Raw genomic sequence first — 12,406 nt, forward strand, 5'->3', positions numbered from 1 at the left:
TCACTTCAAAATAAAGTTGCAAAAAAAAGTATGCAATGATATTTTTGTCAAACTTTTCAGAGAATAACTGGAAACGTACTTTATTGTGGGTGGTATATCGTGATATATATCGTTATTGTGATATAAAATAATCCATATCGTGATATATGATTTTTCCATATCGCCCAGCACTACTACCCTGGCATATTTATCTCTGAGGACCGGTGAAAATGCTCTCGAGAGACATATACTTTTGCAAATGTTGCCTCAGTATTTCAGCACTGAAGTGTGAAAACTCACAATTTTGAAAATGCAGACTCTAATCATGCTCTGATTTGTTTGTGCTTATTATGTAGCCCTTCCTTAATTGGATCCTGTACAATACAGTATGTCATTCCCTGACTTCATGGGAGGGGAATAAAAAACTTATTCTAACATGGTGGACATAGAAGAGTTGCTTTCCATGGTGCTTCTTGTGTTACTTATCTGTGAGTATCTAAACTGAGTTTTGTACACTTTGAATGCACACATGCACTAAAGGGAAATAATTTAATGGTCATTACAGTTTTACAATAAATCTCCTGTCTGGCACTGTTACCATCCTTTCAAGGATTTTTCAGCCGATGAGTGCATGTCCAGTGCAGGCAGTCGACTATATAGATTTTTGGTTATTTTAGTGTGAGCAGAATTTTTTTTTTTTTTTTTTAAAGATGTGAAAATGCTAGTGTGGACAGAGATCATTTTCATTCAAAAATGCAGTTTTAAAATGAAAACATAGTAGTGTGGACAAAGTCTTAATAATGTGATTAACTGTAGACACGGTGGGTGGCTAGGTAACCAGAACATTTACTTTGTGCATTATAGCAAATCATGGAGTCCTCATGGGCTTATTTTTTCCACCAAAGCTGTTGAGTGGAGTTTTTGGTTCTCTACTCGGTTGTCAGTGAATGCTTTCTACTCTTCCTTGCCTGGCTAAAGCTTTTTGGGGGTCTGCTATTGTTGTGAAATTTTACTTGCAGAAATTTTGTTTCATATTAAATAGAAATTACTACCAATATTATACTCTGAAGATATAGACAAAACATGGTGCTGACACAGCCACAAAATATTCCAGCTGGCTTGGGATACAATGGCACTACTTCAGATCATTACCCAATGTCCTTCTTCCATCTCTCATTTGGCTAAATAATATTTCAGTAAGAAAAACAGGCTTTTGAATGCCTGATAATGATGATAATCTGTATACAAATGATTTCTCAGCATGTGTAAGCCATACCAGAAGTGGGTGCCATTGTTGAGGGAGAGCTACTGAACAAACATGCAAGTGCCATACATTGTTGAAAGGTTTAGGGTGCCTGAGGCCTAGATAGATATTTATAAATATAGATATTTATAGATCAAACTGATCTGTAATAAATACACCTGATAATACAGTGTTCCCAGGCAAAAAGGTACAGTAGCATCATTAAAGATTCCCCAACAGAGACAGATCACAAAGACAAGTGTTATACTGGTTTTCAAACAATAAATTCACCATTTTCACAATAAAAATTGAACTACAAATTATCTATAATAAATAAATATCACTGCATCCACTGAACAGTGTCATCTCCAGGCAAAGAAGTAGCTCCAGTGACAGACTTTTGTTACTGTCCTGCTCCACTGACAGACTGAGGAGATCGTTCCTCCCCCACACTATGCGACTCTTCAATTCCACCCGGGGGAGTAAATGCTAACATTACTAACATTAACATTACTCAAAGTTATTGCCTGTTTTTACATGTATTTTTATTACTATTTAATTTAATATTGTTTCTTTGTATGAGTATACTGCTGCTGGATTATGTGAATTTCCCCTTGGGATTAATAAAGTATCTATCTATCTAAAACCAGAATAAACATGTTGATCTATAAAACAACTCATTGTCAGGGGAACAGGAGCTATACTTTATAGCAGAGTTCTCAGTAATGACACAGCAAATACATAAATGTAATGTATTTAATTTGGGAAACAGCAAATTCCATAATTTTACATAAGAATTAAAGTGTCTTTATTCAGTAAGCTAATCTATAATAAACACGGCTGCTTTTCCATCATGGACTTTCTCAGTCAGATAATGTTAATAAAAAAAAATTTTAAAAGACAATATGAAAATAATAGAAAGCAGAGCTTTCTTTTTAATTAGATTAGATAAGTCAGCCTTCTCACATATGGGTTTCTAATGTCTAAAATTCAGCTGGCAGGTGCACTTGAAGGCTGATTTTAGATGATGAAGGGATAAACTTCCGATTTTCGGATGTCCTACCAGTATAAAATAAATAGAATGCCATTTCCAAGGCTCTACACTACATCACAGAGCTTCACAGTAATGGAGAAAATTTGGAATATGACTCCTACAAGTAGGTCAATGCTTGAAATTCCACAGGTTTCATCTAAAAGAATTTTTCAAGAAGGATTACATAAAAAAAAATGCCACAGAGCTGGGCAAGGCTAACCAATAACTACAATTTCTTGTGAAAGATTGTCCTTGTAAACAACCTTGTGAATCGCCTCCTTTTATACAAACTTAGAAACTTCACAGAATATCTAAACACTGAAAAATATTAAGTTTACCTTCTGGTATACTGACTGTAAGCTACAATGCTCTATGCCGCTTTCAGACCTGCAGTCAAGTTGGCACATTGTTTTTGTGATATGCTATATAAAATCTTGATCAAACAGTGCAAGGAGGAAGAGTGATAAAATATTTTTTAAAAGCATGCAACTAAATTGTGTTATGGTATAGATAAATAAATACATAAATAAAATAACAGAACAATCAAATGTTTATATTACAGGAGAGGTCTACATCGTCATATTATGTAATGGAAAGAAAGCACTTTAAATTTTTCAGTGGGAGCTATCTAAGACAAGGTTGCTATGAGAACCAGTCTTTCTCCTGCCAGCAGCATAAATATGTTTCTGAAAGTAAAAACAACCTATGACTCTTTGATCCCTCTACATGACGTAAAGAACAAAGGCATACCACAGTAATGAACACTGCATACACAACAAAGAACAAAAGAAAATCACACTTAATAGAACTTTACTATTCAGAATTTAAACAGAAAATTTTCATTTCATTCAGCGTGCAACAATTTGTAGCATTAGTTTGTCAAACTGTTCGGTACTCTTACTCCAGATCACCAGCAGGGGCCAATTAAGTTCAGGGTATCATTTATAACAAACATTTTTTTTAAACAAAGTAAACAATGTCAACAAAATAGCTATATGTGATCAAATGTAAATACAGTTAAAATTACTGTATTTTAAGTACAGAAAAATTGCATAGTAATCATCTAACAAATTAACTAACTAAACAGAAAGCTATTGGGTTGCTAAAATGAGAATACACTTCAAGCTTCTCTGCCACAAAGTCTCCTTTCTTTGAACCCAGGTCCAACCAAAAGTTTATAATCCTTAAATATTTATTGTCGGCTGGTATTTGTACATCAAAATACAAAGCCTAAAAAGTCTTAACCTCCTTGAACTGCTTCACATTTGATTATTTTACAATGTAGAATCTTTGTGTGTTTACAGGTGGAACCTATGCTACTGATAAAAACAAAACATACTGTACTTTGAAAGTGGGAAAAATACCTATAGATGCTTATAAAAAAGTTAGAAAATAAAGGAGACAATACTTGACTCAATTTTCACTGCTTTTGAGTCAATGATAAGTTTGGCAGAATTTACGGTAATGTATTTCTCAGAATACTTCACTTCTAAAACTGCAATGCTACTACTAAACCTTATTACTCTGTGTAAAAACTGTTCAATCTATAATAACAGCCATTATCAATGAAAAGTCATTTTCACCTTCTGGCAGTTCCCATTCACTTTTTAGCCTCTTCAGTGTGGACTTGACCAAACATTTTTGGTCATTATCTTGCTAGAAGATTAATTTTCTAACCTACTACTGGGCCTCTTGCAGACGGCAGTTGTTTTTTTCTAGAATTTCACTGTAGCTTACTGATTCTAATTACTTTCTACTCCGACTTAACATAGAGTTGCATCAGCACACCATTCTTTCTGTGTAGGAATGGTGTTCTTTAGCATAAAGGTCAATGAGGTCAGTGTTGAGATTGCAACTCAAAAAAACTTCCAAACTCTGTTCAAGATCTGTTTGGCAATTCCACCGACATACATTTTGGCTTTTGCTTTGAAATACTTCTATTACAAATTAATGACTTGTTGATTACCCGATAGTCATGAGTGCTCAATCTGACAGTAGAAACAGCAGCTTTAAAGTCTATGAAAATATCTGGGTACTTCATGCTGTTTGCACTGCATACCTGGGATTGTAGCACAAAAGGTCCTGCAAAAAAAAAATAAATAAAAAAGAAGTCCCGGGGAGTGTGCAACACAGCATTTTATTTCTCCAGGCTGAAAACAGCCCAAATTTGTTTTTAAATGAACTGTCATGTTTCAACCATCATGGTTATATTACTTATGCATCACAACTAAATTCAGACTAGGCAGAAAATCCCAATAGTCACAGGTCACAAACAAAAAAAACTGAAGGTTTTGAGCCATTTTGCTACCTTTAACAGAACAAAACACTACAATGTCATTTATTCAAGAGTATATATTTCACTACACCATTACAAACATCTTTTATAAACAAGATAGATCTCCATTGTAAACACAAATTGGCTGCCAAAGTACGAGCTCGGTAGCTGCTAATCTTGTGAGCCTTTTTTGGCCTGTTCTGGATTTGACAAACACATTTATTGATGCCACAATTTCTGATTAATGGGGTACGAAGAATATTTTCAGAGAATAAACAGTCAAATCTGTAAATTTTATAGCTTCTGTGTAAAAAGAAAATTTTAGCAGTTATGAATTAGTTTCTACATTTTCCTATTGCTGCAAAGAAACTAATGTTATATATATATATATATTTTATTCTTAAGTACATACTTACAAAAGTGTTCCAGGTCAGGTTAGGTTGGGGAGCATGCACTGGTACGGCGTGTTGCTGCACCCACCACACGATGAAACAGCTCAGAATCCCAGTAGGAAACTCCCCAGGCAGACACGCAGTCCAATCCCACCCTCCAGAAATGACCATATGACATAGACAGGTGTTACGTGTGTGCCCCCTTGGCTTGGTCCAGCCACTCGGGTCCCCAACAATGAGGATCAGTAAGCCAGATCACCCTCTGGGATTCGCGCCACACAACCATAGTGCCGCGAGTGACGCTCCCTCACAATGCAGGTAATGTACCTCATTCAGGACTCCGTGAGCAACCGCTTGTTCGACACAAAGTCAAACCAGTGGTACCCAAGGATTCTCTGAAGAGACACAGTACCAAAGGAGTCCAGCATTTGTCACAGGTCACTGCATAGCGTCCGTGTCTCGTAACCATATGGCAAAATAGGAAGCACCAGGACTCTAAAGACTTGGAACTTCGTACTTTTGCAGAGACATCAAAAGCGCCACTCACCCCTTTCTAGTGACCTCATGACCCCCCACGCACTCCCAATCCATCTACTGACTTCATAGGTAGAGTCACCAGAGACATGAATGTCACTGCAGAGGTAAGTAAACCTCTCAACAAGGTTGACATTCTCTCCTTAGACAGACACTGCTGATGGCTGTGCACAAGAGGTCATTAAAGACCTGGATAATTTAAATGTATTGCAATTAAAGGACTATAGGGTAATTATTGAAATTTTCTAAGCAGAAGGATTTGAAGATAATCTGTGAATTAAGCCGAGAGTCCTAGTATACACTTAACAGCAGAACACAGCAACCAGCGCTAGCATCTTGCAGGAGTAGAAAAACATCATAGAGGATGTCATTCACAATCAGCAAAGGAAAACAGTCTGCATACAGTTTTTGCTCCGCTTACATTTCAAAGTGCTAAAAATAAATTGCAGATATTCAACAAAACAAACCCACCTCCAATACAAATGTTTTGGCCCAAAAAATCTTGAGGGTTTACATTTGAATTTATGTATAGCGGGGCCCCTTATGCATTACAAGAAAAAATATGCATTCTCAAATTAACCAAATTTAGTAACTGTAATAAAATTGAGGTCACAAACTAAATCTTGCATTCTCCCACTATCTTTATGTCTGCGTCAGCTCTTTTGAAGATGACTTCATAACTTATTTTTAGTTGATCTTACACTATAAACTATACTACACTTTATAAAACATATACATAAGCATTTACAAACATTCACAATATGAATTATAAATGCTTAAATGATTATATCAAGAACCTCTTTAAACCGATGTGGCAAAAGTTGTCCAGTGATTGCCTTCTTTATAGTACTATTCAGAAAGTAATAAACAAATGATAAATACAAAAGATGTTAGAATGGGAAACTTAGGAGTGAAAGAAAATGGAGGCTGGTGAATGACTTACTTCTGTAAATTAAGATTAAAAGAGAAAAATTAGAAAGACTATACTACTAAGCAAATCTAGCATTAGGACAAGTTGACTCTGAGCTAATTATTCCACCATGTATAAGGTCTGACCTTACTTACCGTGAGGCCATGCATAATGGAAAACAAAAGTTCAGAAACTGAATATATTAAATAAAATATTTCCACTGTAACATTATAGTCCCCTCCCTCGCAGTTATTTAACTGAAGGAAAAAAAAAAACCCACATACAGAAAGTTTCCATACTTTGTAAAGGAGCACAGTAAAATGTGTAAAACTCCAGTATGGTGATGAATACTTTTTTGTAGCTAATTCTGAAAATCCAAGCTACAAACATAAATGACTCTTCAATTAATCAAGTCCGACAAAAGTATGCAAGCTGTGCATTTGTGTTACTTACTTGCACTGCTAAACTTAGTTACCACGTGTATGATTTACTTTCATAAGGTGGCAAACTAACGATTAGCAGGGTAGCCCGTGTGTAAGTTTACATAATCAATATCAACATTTTTGACATGGCAGAAGCACTTCATTACCCTTCTAAGGAAAGCAAACAAACCTCTGAAGTCAATGAAGTTATCCATAGTAATAATGGAAGTTCAGAGGATTTATGTCCTTCTGCCTTGCGCCCTATGGTTGTTTGGGTAGGTTTTGCTTATTCCCTGCAACCCTGCTTAGGATACATCAAGTTTAGAAAATAGATGACTATTATTATATATTGGCAGTTTTCATTCCCTCATTCCTTCACTCAAACAATACTTTTTTGCTTTGTGCAAACCATAACCTTTAGATTTATCAAGTGTTACAATCTCCGGTTTCCAACGGATCTCAACATTTTACAGTCCCCTGTTACCGAAAACATCAATATCTCGATGATGGGTGTGTGTGTGTGTGTGTCATAGTTTCTTGAGGACGGTCTACAGTTAAAATGGCTGGACAGAAAAATACCAAACTTGAAACTTTAACCATGTTATGAAATGATGATGTGCTGAATAGCTTTTGAGCCAAACCATGCAAAAGAAAGAGGCACTCTAGAAGAACCCTCAAATACCATAATTCAGCAATTAATTATGAGTTCCTCTTGTCAACTGCTATTGTAATGACCTATTTAATGATCAGAAAGATCAGCATCAGAGCGATAAATAATTACTGAAATGTTATAAAATAGTTTGGGTAACTTGGTTCCTAGGACACAAAGCCTACTGCCATTCATGTCCAAATTTTTTGTTGGTTGTATCCACAAGAGTGAACTTTTTTTGGCCATAGCCAGACAATGAAGTTGTAACACTGAATTGAAGTTTAACGTATTACAAAAACCAAAGACGTTTACAGGCAGCACATATAGTTGTCCTATGCAACAAATTAAATATTTGAAATAATTACATTTTATGCTAAAATACAAATAAGGCATACTAAAATTTACCCCCCACACTTCCTTGAGTCAGGAGGCCAGGAAGTGGAGCACAGAATGGAATTACTTATTAAAAAGCAATGGAATACAAATCTGTTTAATTTAAGCTATCTGTAAAGCACTAATGAACAGATTTTTCGGAGTAATGCTCACGTGTTGATCCTGCTCAGTAGGAAACTTACAGCATAAAACACACAAATTCACAAGTTTCTTAATTTTTATAGGTCCTTTACAGTTAAGTCATTACATGCTTGTGACTAGTGTATGAGTCAAAATATCAGCAAATGTTGTATGTATTATCACAACCAGAAAAAGAAAACACTGGCAAAGTGAAAAAATTTCATTGACTATTTATTAACACAACAAGAAGTGCATATGATTCCGTACAGTGTACTCATTTCAGTATATTGTGCATGGGCCAAAATCTAAAATCTAAAAATAATGTATGTTGACACTTTCCCCTCAGGGATTAACAAAATATATCAAATTAAATTAAAAATGTGTTTTATATTTAGTGTGCTTATTTCAGTACACAGTGTAAGTGTTTCAGTATTTGGTGTATGTACTGTGAAGAATGAATAAAGTCACCATATCCATATGCTTCCCAAGTAATAGGCAATCCACAATACACTTAGTATTTTTGTTTAGTACATTGTATAGTGATGCCATCTACTGAATGTAGAGGATAATATTTGTTGTTGTTAACATTAATTAAGGAAGTAGGCAAATCTACGGCCATACATAACTCTCATTATGGTCTTTAATTGTGCACTGTATCAGAAACGTACAATAAAATATTTTGAAGATGCAACTACAAATAAAAAACAGTAGCAATTACTTGACAGCTGTTTGATGGAAAGGGTGCAAACTGATGATGAAAAAATACAACACTGCTAAAAATTACTACAACAGGGGAAAAAAATTAAAACAATATATTTACACAAATCCAGTTTTAAAATGTCCTGCTTTCTCCCAAGTACAAGTCATTTATAAGTAAAATCTGATTGCTAAAACAAATAAACCTGAAGAGAACTCAAATCTGCACAGAATTCTAAATAGGCTATCACTACCAATGACAGTTCATCCAGCTAAATTAAACACATTATCAGAATACTTGACTATTCAGGAGCGGATAAATTGAACAAATCTGACAAGTACAGCAAATATGACAAGGACTAATGTAAGAAATAAATAATGAACCAGAAGCAATTAATAGTTATTTAGAAACCACTAATTATTTTATAGAATAGGTAAAACAATTGTGTGCACTAAATAAAATGTGTATCGGGTTTTAAAATTCAATTAAATACAAACAAGTGAAAGACAATTAAATAACGGTACGCATCACATCTAGTGGTTTTTAAAATCTGATTGGATTATCTCCCCATCAAAGGCCTGAGACTTTTTAAAGCTGTTTAAAATAAACCATTTTTTCCATTCCATGCTGTCACAGCCTAGTCATCTTCATACCTACACATTCACGGAAAAACAACGCACTTTCGGATCATTAAAAAAATGAGCACGCGAAACACAAAATAAATATATTTATTAGAACAAATCGAACAAAATTAAAATACTGTACGTTGATTAGGAGGTCACTACACGACGCTGATTAAATAAATATCGTATTTATACTTGACGTTTTATTCACGCGCAGAAAATTTGACAGAAAACATGATCAGCTTTAAAAGAGCAGTTTGTAGAGTTACCTGCAAAACACATTTTACTGGCAACAAATGTCTCTGTAATCTGGAAGGAGGCGGCTTCTCTAAAATGGTAGAGGGGGGTTCATTTCAATTTGAAATTCGCACAGTACCAAGATTTCTTATAGGAAATGTCAAAAGAAATAGGTTCTTTGATAGTACGATGTTTCCAATCCAGGTAATCTACACAAACTTCATTTTCGAAAATGGTACTAATAACCCATATAAACAAATATTTAAAACGTTAGGCTGCTTCAACTGAGTGAAATCACCATTTCCAATTTTTAAAATGCCTTTTTGTCAACACCCCTATATTGTATCTAAAATGTCAAAAATGTCAAAATATATTCTTACTACTGCAGTAGTGAAAGAGTTAAAATGAAAGCGCCTCTAAAACCTGCTTTATGGAGGCTGGCATGGCAATTGCATGTAAAATTCACACGGCAGGGGGAGAAGGTGGCGGGGGCATCGCACATATGTACCGCAGTTCATGTATTTATGCATTAGTAACTACACCACGCAAACTATCGAGCACAGCATCATCATGCAAAAAACTACGTCCTCGAGACAGAAATGTGCTATTTAAGTACCACTGACTATAAATATAAACCGCAGGTAGTAAACAAAAACGTAAAAAAATGCGGAAGGCTTAAAAAGGCAAGAGTAGCAATCAAACATGGCCGCTGCTGCTGCCCCTTTAAATCGACCCGAGAACATTGCATCTCCTTCACACCCAAAACACACACAAAAAAAAAATCTGCAACACTAGTAAACATGACAAGAATGACAACGCTATAAACACTAGTCGATCCGAAATTAGGAGGCGCGAAGGAGAATCTCGCGGCAGCTTATTTTTCACAATAAAACACCAAAACAAAATAGGAGAAGCGGTGATTTTTCAGAAAGTTGTCAGTACCTGCACTGTGTTCCATTCTAACCAGACCCCCAGTGTTGGCGTTTCCTGATGCAATACACAATCAGAGCACAACAAAAGAGACCGCTGGAGGTGTCTGCAGGAGAAGGCCGCGACGCTCAATCGAGGAATGGGGCTATTCGCTCACTCGGTGCCCGGCTGCATGGTGATCGCAGATGTGCCCAACAATGTCTACTTGGATGGTTGTTATTTTTCTCTCTCTCTCTCTCTCTCTTTTTTTGCTTGTTTGTTGTTCCCTGCTAATTGATAATGTTTACCCTACTAGATTTGGCATCATGCGGTAAAACGTTTTCCGCCAGGGCTAATCGCCTTTCTCTCCCTCTAGCTGTAACAAAGGCGCCCTGCTGCAGGCCCCAGTCTCGACGATCAGCGCCAAAATCGACGGATTCCGATTGGTCGAGAGCGCATTGTGCACTGAACGACGGTAAATGTAGTCGGGCCAACGATGTGCGAAGAACAGGGCGAGAGGCTGAGGTGACAGCGAGTGGAAAGCGACAGTTGTACCGATGCTGTGGCCGTAAAAGACGTCGCTAAGCGTATTTACTTGTCACTTAGTTGTTAATTGTTTTACTCATTAGTAGTTTTTTTTATCTCAAATTACTGAAAACAAACACTATTTTTTGTGCTGCCTACGTTTATAAAATTTAGCTCGCATCTTAACATTGTGCAGTACTTTTTTTTTTTTTAATTTTGCAAGCCAGCTTTTAACATGAATGTAGCCTAAGTATTTCAGGTGCTTGTGTTGAGTGCGCGGGTAGTATTTAAAAAGGCTTTTGAGACTGATATAAAGACACAGTTTCATTTTGAATGAAGCAGGCCAGCATGAGTGCAGGGATGTTGCCAGAAACCTCCAGTTTTATTTGTGGCCTTAATTTCTCATATAATGAAATAAATCCTTTGAGAATTTATTTAAGAGACAACTAATAAATAAAATCCATGCTTATCCTTATCAATCTGCATGCACAGCTAAGAGAAGTATGGAGGATGCAACAGCAACACTTCTCTGTTTATGAGCACATGGAAATATCAAAAACACCCTGCAAGACTGCAGTTTGTATATTTCCCTTCAGTTTTTAATACAATCAATCCCCATATTTTAGTTCGCATTCAAACTTGGTGGGATGTATTCTGGACTTCTTAATTAACAGAACACACAGAGCTAGTGTTAATGCCATTTTTTTGTGACAACCTTCATACATCCACCACTGCAAGGCTGCAGTCTGTCACCTCTTTTGTTTATCTTCTGCACAAGGATGGACATATCCTGAATCTGCAGAAGACGCTTGTTCGGTATGTTTACATGCACACATAAAATCGAGATAAGGTGAGTAGTCCTGGTAAGACAGAAACCCAGTTTCTTTAAAAACCAAATTTACATGTGTGAGTCCACTTACGGAGGACTCCTTTGGCAAAACATGTCAATGTAATTAAACTGCACGAAAAAGAGTAAAACGCTATCATTGGCTGCCACATAATTAGGAACAAGGATGGAGCCTGTGTCTCTTGAGCTGCGTGGGGAACATTACTTTTAAAGGTATCTTTGTTCATTACTTATTAGTTACTAAAATAAATAACTAAATATGTTATCTACTGTAGTTACGTACTATGAAATGTAATGTGTAAACAGTGCCATACATTTTTGTTATTTATTTTCTTCTTTTGTATGAAAAACAGCATATTTGGTTTTTATTAAATCCTGAACCCTCATGAAACTAACTAGAAATACACTGATACATGATCATTTTCTTGTGTTTTATAAGTGCCATTGAAGTAAATTACATCCATCCCCTTTTTTGCATCCCTAATCTGAGTGGCTAAAGATTTGTGGTATGAACATTGGCCATTGTCTCGCCCAATCAAACAGTAAAAAAAATAAACTGACACTTTTAATGTGTTTCTTTTACCTGATTGCATGCAACACACTCATCTGCACGGTGGT

General features: G+C 35.9%; 1 protein-coding gene across 5 annotated transcripts in view; it reads right to left on the minus strand.

Annotated features, from left to right (window-relative positions):
* Positions 1-11,057, minus strand: part of nsd3 (nuclear receptor binding SET domain protein 3) — a 167,926-nt gene extending 156,869 nt beyond the window's left edge. For 2 of the 5 annotated variants that reach the window (XM_039769239.1, XM_039769236.1), the window contains exon 1: positions 10,450-11,057. The gene's annotated coding sequence lies outside the window, so the exon portion shown is untranslated. The remainder of the gene's footprint in view (positions 1-10,449) is intronic. The other 3 variants (XM_039769237.1, XM_039769238.1, XM_039769240.1) reach the window with 2 other exon arrangements.
* Positions 11,058-12,406: the final 1,349 nt, after the last annotated feature.

The sequence above is a fragment of the Polypterus senegalus genome, chromosome 11 (assembly GCF_016835505.1).
Source record: "Polypterus senegalus isolate Bchr_013 chromosome 11, ASM1683550v1, whole genome shotgun sequence".
Taxonomy (NCBI): domain Eukaryota; kingdom Metazoa; phylum Chordata; class Cladistia; order Polypteriformes; family Polypteridae; genus Polypterus; species Polypterus senegalus.